Here is an 8,639-nt window from a genome sequence, read left to right as displayed (position 1 = left end):
TGAGAGCCACTACACCTGCCTGATTTCTTGAGTATCTTTGAAAATCTAGCTGTTGCTTCAATTGATGAAAAAAAAATTACTGCCCAGGCTAGAGTGCAGTGGTGCAATCTTGGCTCACTGTGACTTCCGCCTCCTGGGTTCAAGTGATTCTCCTGCCTCAGCCTCCTGAACAGCTGAGATTACAGGCACCTGCCACAACTCCCAGCTAATTTTTGTATTTTTAGTAGAGACGGGATTTCACCATGTTGGCCAGGCTGATCTCGAACTCCTGATTTCAAGTGATCCATCCGCCTTGGCCTCCCAAAGTGCTGGGGTTACAAGCATGAGCCATTGCGCCCGGCCAAAAAAAATGTTTTGAGAACAGAATAGAGGATTCTTGGATTGCTGTCCTTTCTCTCTCTTCTCTGTAGATAAGAAGTGTAGATTACTCTCATCTTTCAGTAATGCAGATGAAGTCTCATTCCAGTCTGAGATTTTTTCCTTCGCATCTTCTTTCTCTGCTTGACACTTGTAAACTGTTTTTTTTTTTTATCTTTCTGAATTTTTACCAGAATAGGCCTCCAGAAGAATCTTCTCAGTGCAGCCAGGAACTCAGTGAGCTCTTTTAATCTGCAGTCTCAGGTCTTTATTAGTTTTGAGGAACTTTACTTCTGTGATTTATCTGTTGCATCTTCTCATTTTAGAACTCCTATTATGTGCATATTAGTTCTTCGGCAGCAGAACTAATATTTTATTTTCTTACGTATATATCTTATTTCTTACTTATATATCTCACTCTTATATTTTCTCACAAGATCTCCATCTCTGTGTAATGTTGCTCTGTTCTGAGATCTTTCTTGTACTTTATCTCCCAGACTAATCTGAGTCTCAGTCGAGGCCCTACTGGCTTTTAATTCTTAATGGAATTTCTTAGAACTAAAATAATCATGTATTTTAGCTCTGAAAGGTCATTTCTTTCTTTTTTTTCTTTTCTTTCTTCTTTTTTTTTTTTTTTCTTTGAGACGGAGTTTCACTCTTGTAACCCAGGCTGGAGTGCAATGGTGCAATCTCGGCTCGCTGTAACCTCCGCCTCCCAGGTTCAAGCTATTCTCTTGCCTCAGCCTCCCCGGTAGCTGGGATTACAGGTTCGTGCCACCACGCCCGGCTAATTTTTGTATTTTTAGTAGAGACCGGGTTTCACCATGTTGGCCAGGCTGGTCTTGACCTCAGGTGATCTGCCCGCCTCGGCCTCCCAAAGTGTTGGGATTACAGGCATGAGCCACTGCGCTCAGCATGAAAGGTCATTTCTATGCTGTATTTGGATTTCCTCAAGGTGTCTTGTTTATTACTGTTTTTAGTTCAGAGATACCCCTGTCTGCTTCAGCACTGTGGGTTCTGATTTCTGTGTCGGCTCCTCCTGTGCCTGGGTGCTGGGGCCCCTTCAGTGGATGGTTAATCCTCTTGGTCAGTCACTCGGTCAGTCAAATCCGGTTGTTGATGCTTTCCTACAAGGGTAAGTCCCCAGGTAGATGGAGGCGGAACAGCCTCTGCTGCCATGGGCTTGGGATATAGGAGCTGGTAGAATTCCGTTGGGGCTCAGAAAACAGTACCCCAAAATGAAGCCCTGATCTGCAGCCTCAGAAGCAAAAGCTTTTCCTTGACCCTCCCGTGTCCTCCTGCCTCGAAGTCCCGCTCTTCCCCTGAGGCCAGCCACAGAAACTAGAATTCATTTTCTCCAAGGCAGGTCATAGAAACCAGAACCCCTTTTCCCAAAGCCAGCCATAAAACCTAAAAATATAACTCTAATTTCCCCTCCACCTTTCTGTATCAAAACTGGCCATTGAAAAATGGCCCACCTTGTTTCACTGTAGCTCATAAGACCACCATTCTACAGCGGGTCCTGTCCCACACCCTGAAGGAAGGAATGCTGTTCAGAGAGGCCAAGAAGAATCCAGGTGGACAGGCCTTGCCATCTCTTCACACTGATTGCCACTGAGTCCAGCCACATTAGGTGATTTTTTTTAGACGGAGTCTTGCTGTGTTGCCCAGTCTGGAGTGCAGTGGCATAATCTTTGCTCACTGCAACCTCTGCCTCCCGGGCTCAAGAGATTCTCCTGGGCCGGGCGCGGTGGCTCAAGCCTGTAATCCCAGCACTTTGGGAGGCCGAGGCGGGTGGATCACGAGGTCAGGAGATCGAGACCATCCTGGCTAACACGGTGAAACCCCATCTCTACTAAAAATACAAAAAATTAGCCGGGCGTGTTGGCGGGTGCCTGTAGTCCCAGCTACTCGGGAGGCTGAGGCAAGAGAATGGCGTGAACCCGGGAGGCGGAGCTTGCAGTGAGCCGAGATCGTGCCACTGCACTCCAGCCTGGGGGACAGAGCAAGACTCCGTCTCAAAAAAAAAAGAGATTCTCCTGCCTCAGCCTCCTGAGTAGCTGGGATTACAGGTGTGCACCACTATCACCAGCTAATTTTTGTATTTTTATTAGACACAGAGTTTCACCATGTTGGTCAGGCTGGTCTCGAACTCCTGACCTCAGGTGATCCGCCCACCTCAGCCTCCCAAAGGGCTGGGATTACAGGCGTCAGCCACCACGCCCGACCTAGGTCATACTCTTTTTGTCCAGTTATATTTCTACACAGCTGTCCATAGTTTGTTAAACGTAAGCATAAAAATAGACAATTTCCCCTATGTCTTTTGGTCTTCCTTCAAAAGGCTTCTCTATCTATACGTTAAATAAATTTATATGCCTTTTCTCCTATTAATTTGCCTTTTGCGAGTTGACTTTTCTTTTTTTTTTTTTTTTTTTTGCGACGGAGTCTCGCTCTTTCGCCCAGGCCGGACTGCAGTGGCGCCATCTTGGCTCACTGCAAGCTCCGCCTCCCGGGTTCCCGCCATTCTCCTGCCTCAGCCTCCCTAGTAGCTGGGACTACAGGCGCCCGCCACGGCGCCCGGCTAATTTTTTTTTTTTTGTATTTTTAGTAGAGACGGGGTTTCACTGTGTTAGCCAAGATGGTCTTGATCTCCTGACCTCGTGATCCACGCGCCTCGGCCTGCCAAAGTGCTGGGATTACAGGCGTGAGCCACCGCGTCCGGCCACGAGTTGACTTTTCAGAGGACCTACATTTTAGTGTGGCGAGCAGGGTCACCAAAGCTGCTCTGCTCTTCTGGAAGCCACAGAAAAGGGAACCCAGGACCAGATCAGCTGGCAAAAAGGTAAGAATTGCTTACCAGTTAGGGTCCCAGCCTCTCTCTCTGTGCAGTGTCATTGGGTGAATGGTAAAACTCACTGTTTATCGCTTCTGCAAGGTTTTGATTAATGGGAGTGAAATATTTGTGGGTGGCTAGTCTTGATATCTGGTGTGCCTTTCCCTCCCTTCCTCCCTCCCTCCCTCCCTTCCTTCCTTCCTTTCTTTTCTTTTTTTTTTTTTTTTTCAGAGTCTTGCTGTGTTCCCCAGGCTGGAGGGCAGTGGCACAATCTCCACTCTGCAACCTCCCCTCCCAAGCTCAAGCAATTCTCCTGCCTCAGCCTCCAGGGCTCGTGCCACCAGGCACAGCTAATTTTTTTTTTTTTTGTATTTTTAGTAGAGGTGGGGTTTTGCTATGTGGTCCAGGCTGGTCTCAAACTCCTGGCCTCCAGTGAGCTGCCCACCTTGGCCCTCCAAAGTGTTGGGATTACAGGCATGAGCCACCATGCCCAGCCTGGTGTGCCTTTTCTTCTTCTGTTTTTTAGAGTCGAGGTCTTGCTCTGTCGCCAGGCTGAATTGGTGTGATCACAGCTCACTTCAGCCTCAAAATCCTGAGCTCAAGCAATCCTCCTGCCTCAGCCTCCCAAGTAACTGGGACTACAGGCATGTGCCACCATGCCTGGCTAATTTTATTTTTGTTTCTTTGTAGAGATGAGATCTCCCTATATTGCCCAGGCTAGTCTAGATTAGAACTCCTGGGCTCAAGGGATCCTCTTGACTTGGCCTCCGAAAGAGCTGGGATTACAGGTATGAGCCACTACACCCGGCCCCATGGTTTTTTGCTTGCTTTACTTATCTATTGGTACATAACAAATTAGCTCAAGATGTAATAGCCTAAGCCATCTCTGATGGTTTCTAGGAGTCAGGAATTCAGGTCTCTGCTATACATGTCTGGGACCTCAGCTGGAGACCGAAAGGCTGGGGCTGGGACCATGTGAAGGCACAGTCATGTACAGGTCCAGCTGTCAGGATGGCTTCATAATTTGTGGTTTTCAGTGAACAGTGAAACACAGGGCCCTGGTTAAGAAATGATGAAGAATGTACTGGGGGTGGAGATGGAGAGTGATTAGTAATAGAAATGGAATGTAGTGATGTTTGCACAATTCTGTGAATATGCTACAAACCATTGAATGTTTCACTTTCAATGGGTGAATTTTATAATATATGCATTATATCTCAATAAAGCTGTTTACAGATTATGAAGAATTTCAAAATAGTGATAGCAGAGTATTTAAATGGGCCAGGGGCCCTTCTTAGCACACGACTCTGTGCCTGATACCAGGCCACACATCTGTGAAGCTTGCCCACTGCTGTCGGTTGAGGGCCTAGTTCAAAGTATCAACCAGAGCAGCCCCACGGGGTCTCCCCATGAGATCTGGGCTTCCTCCCAGCATGGTGGGCCAAAACAGAGAGAGAGACAGAGAAGCCAGTATCTTTTTTTTTTTGAAACAGGGTCTCACTCTGTCACCCAGGCTGGAGTACAATGGTATGATCATGACTCACTGCAGCCTTGAACTCCTAGGCTCAAGCGATCCTCTCACCTCAGCCTCCTGAGTAGCTGGGACCACAGGCACTCACCACCACGCCCGGATAATTTTTTAATTTTTACTTTTCATAGAGGCAGGGTCTCCCTGTGTGGGCCAGGCTGGTCTTGAACTTCTGGGCTCAAGTGATCCTCCCACCTTGGCCTCCCAAAGTGCTGGGATTCCAGGCGTGAGCCACAGTGTCCGGTCCCCTAACCCTTTTATGCCCAGCTTTTAAAGTCACATAATATCACTTCTACCACATTCTACTCATTAAAAGAAAGTCACTAAGTCTGGCCTGCATTCAAGGGGGAAAGAAATTAGACTCTGTCTTTTGAAGAGAGGAGTTTCGAAGAAATTATTGATATATTTGAAACTACCACGTTAGTCTTCATATCTAGGCTAAGTGATGTTTCGTGGTCTCCTACCCAGCACATAGGAGACAAAGCCCCATGTGAATTTCCTTGCCAGGCCCCAACAGAAACCAAGGCTGCATTTACACTGTGGGACCTAACTCCGGAAGAATAAGCAGGCTAAAACCACATGGGGAAGGAAGTCTTGTTTCAGGCTTTTTTTCCTCCCCTCTAAATTCCACTTCTGTATTTGATTTATTTATTTATTTTTTGAGACGGAGTCTCGCTCTGTCGCCCAGGCTGGAGTGCAGTGGCACCAATCTCGGCTCACTGCAAGCTCCACCTCCTGGGTTCATGCCATTCTCCTGCTTCAGCCTCCCAAGTAGCTGGGACTACAGGCGCCCGCCACCACGCCCAGCTAATTTTTTGTATTTTGAGTAGAGATGGGGTTTCACCGTGTTAGCCAGGATGGTCTCGATCTCCTGACCTCGTGATCCGCCTGCCTTGGCCTCCCAAAGTGCTGGGATTACAGGCGTGAGCCACCACACCTGGCCCCACTTCCGTAATTTTTCTAATCCTTTTGTGGCATTTCTTCATTTAAAAAAATAAATCATGATTCTAGAGATAGATCTACTGGTGTTTGCTGGGGGCGGGGAAAGGGATGAATGGGGAATGAATGATTGCCAGTGGGCACAGCGTTTCTTTTTGGGGTGATGAAAAAGTTCTGAAATTAGATAGTTGTGGTGATTGTACAAGCTTGTGGATATAATAAAAATGAGTGAGCTCAATACCCCAAGCAATACCTGCAACTGAGGATTCTTCCCGGGGAGATCACAGCCCATCGGCATGGCTCAAGAGTTTGTGAACTGCAAAATCCAGCCTGGGAAGGTGGTTGTGTTCCTCAAGCGCACCTGCCGGTACTGCAGGAGGGCCCAAGAGATCCTCAGTCAATTGCCCATCAAACAAGGGCTTCTGGAATTTGTTGATATCACAGCCACCAACCACACTAACGAGATTCAAGATTATTTGTAACAGCTCACAGGAGCAAGAACGTTGCCTCGAGTCTTTATCGGTAAAGACTGTATAGGCGGATGCAGTGATCTAGTCTCTTTGCAACAGAGTGAGGAACTGCTGACGTGGCTAAAGCAGATTGGAGCTCTGCAGTAACCACAGATCTCATAGGAAATGTTCAACAATTCTGTGAAAGGTCACAGGACCCAATTGGAGAAATCATATGAAAAGCATAGTTGGTCTTGGTGTCATATGGATCAGAAGCACAAGTGCAGAGGCTGTGGTCATGCGGAACACTCTGTTATTTAAGATGGCTATCCAGATAATCCTGAACACTGTGTATTTATTTGATTTAGACTACCAGCGAAGATTAAAGCATGCAATGTAAAACATCTGAGAAAACTTACAGCCCCCTACACCAAGAGTGTATCTGTCAAACAGCTCCTACACTTCGAAAACTTAAGAATCCCTTATCATGAAGTTTGCCTGTTCTAGAATTGTAAGATTGTTAATTTCCTTCAGTCTCTAGTGACAACACTTAATTTCTTTTCTAATAAAAAAATACCTATAGATGAAAAAAAAATGAGTGAATAGCATACTTTAAAAGAGTGAATTTGGGCCGGGCGTGGTGGCTCACGCTTGTAATCCCAGCACTTTGGGAGGCCGAGGCGGGTGGATCACGAGGTCAGGAGATCGAGACCACGGTGAAACCCCGTCTCTACTAAAAATACAAAAAAATCAGCCGGGCGTGGTGGCGGGCGCCTAAAAAAAAAAAAAAAAAAAAAAAAAAAAGAGTGTTTGGTGGGACGGTGGTCGCAGCGACTAATCCAGATTTGGAAGAGTAAAAAAAAAAAAAAAAGAAAATTACAAAAATTAGTCAGGCGTGGTGGCGTGTGCCTGTAACCCCAGCTACTCAGGAGGCTGAGGCTGCAATGAGCTGTGATTGCACCACTGCACTCCAGCCTGGGTGACAGAGCATGACCCTGTTTCAAAAAAAAAAAAAAAAAAAAGTGAAGGTATTGCTTCTTGGCCTCTTGGCTAAGATGAAGTGTAGTATTTGCTTTTAGTAGTTGTCTACTATGGTCTGAATCTGTCCCCTCTTCCTCCCAAATTTGAAATCCTAACCCCTTAAATGATAGGATTAGGAGGCAGGGCCTTTGAGAGGTGATCGGGTCATCAGGGTACAGCCCTTATGAATGGGATTCATGCCCTAATCAAAGAGACCCCCAGAGAGTTCCCTTCTCCCTTGTGCTGTGTGAGGACACAGAGAGGAAATCTATGTACCAGGTAGCAGGTCCTCACCATCCTCCTCAGACGCTGAATCTGCTGCCGCCTTGATCTTGGACTTCTAGCCTCCACAGGGAAATAAGCTGTTGTTTGTAAGCCACGCAGCCCACGGTACCGTGTCATGGCAGCCCTGGCGGACTAAGACCGTGTCCTTGGCTGAATTGTGATTGAGAGCTCAATGGTACAGTCCTGGGGGAGCCGTGTGTTGTTTTGGTTTCTCAAAGAACCACTTGGATTGCTAGGACTCTGGTCTGCATTTGAAGCTGTCTCCTGCCCAAGGACACCTGGTCACCACGGCCAGCGTGCAGCCAGACACCTGGGACCTCTCTGTGGCCACCAGAATTGGTGGATCCATCACTTGTGGGGTTTCTCAGGCTTTGCTTTCGCAATTTGTTGGTTCTCCTCAATTGCATTCTGTTTCCCTCTGTTGGTAATAGAAGACTGACCACAGGCAGTGGTGATGGCAGGGGAAGTCTTGGCTTAGCTTTTAGCGAGAGAGACATGCAGGGCATTGGCAGAAGTTCGAATTGGTGAGCCCAGCCCTGTCCCTCTCAGACCCTCCAGGCGTCTGTGTAAGAGAAAGTCTCCTGCATGTAAGAAAGTGTTCTACAGGCAAACATGACCTTTTGTTTTGTTTTGTTTTGTTTTTCATTTTGAGACAGAGTCTCACTCTGTCACCCAGGCTGGAGTGCAGTGGTGCAATCTTGGCTCACTGCAACCTCTGCCTGCTGGGTTCAAGCAATTCTTGTGCTCAGCTTCCTGCGTGGCTGGGATTACAGGCATGCACCACCACTCGTGGCTAATTTTTGTATTTTTAGTAGAGACAGGGTTTCGCCACGTTGGCCAGGCTGCTCTTGAAATCCTGACCTCAAGTGATCCACCTGCCTCAGCCTCCCAAAGTGCTGGGATTACAGGCGTGAGCCACCACGCCCAGCCCCAATTTTGCTTAAGGAGGAATTTTATAGTAGATGAATTAATATCTCAGTGGAGAAAAGTACCAGAAGCTCCAAGAGCTGAAATAGTTGTAGGATTCTCTCACTCTCTTTGGGTTCTCAGAACCCACCCAAAGAGTGGTCAAGCTAAAATTTCAACCCAGAGACGTCTGATTCCAAAGGCCATTTTTCTTCACCTCTTCCAGCCAGAGAGTGAATGGTCATGTAGCCTGGGAGTGAAAGCCATGCTGAAGGGTTTGAACTTTTTGTTGTTGTTGATAATTAAAGGGTTTTGAGGCAGA

The 8,639-nt window shown here is 47.1% G+C and overlaps 2 pseudogenes; both read left to right on the top strand.

Annotated features, from left to right (window-relative positions):
- Positions 1-5,953: 5,953 nt before the first annotated feature.
- LOC116479388 (glutaredoxin-1-like) lies at positions 5,954-6,526 on the top strand (annotated as a pseudogene).
- Positions 6,527-7,136: 610 nt separating this feature from the next.
- LOC116479829 (U2 spliceosomal RNA) lies at positions 7,137-7,248 on the top strand (annotated as a pseudogene).
- The last annotated feature ends 1,391 nt before the right edge of the window (positions 7,249-8,639 follow it).

This window comes from Hylobates moloch, unplaced genomic scaffold (genome assembly GCF_009828535.3).
Source record: "Hylobates moloch isolate HMO894 unplaced genomic scaffold, HMol_V3 SCAFFOLD_12, whole genome shotgun sequence".
In the NCBI taxonomy this organism is placed as follows: domain Eukaryota; kingdom Metazoa; phylum Chordata; class Mammalia; order Primates; family Hylobatidae; genus Hylobates; species Hylobates moloch.
The sequence above is the reverse complement of the archived record's forward strand: the minus strand, read 5'-3'. Positions and strand labels throughout refer to the sequence as shown.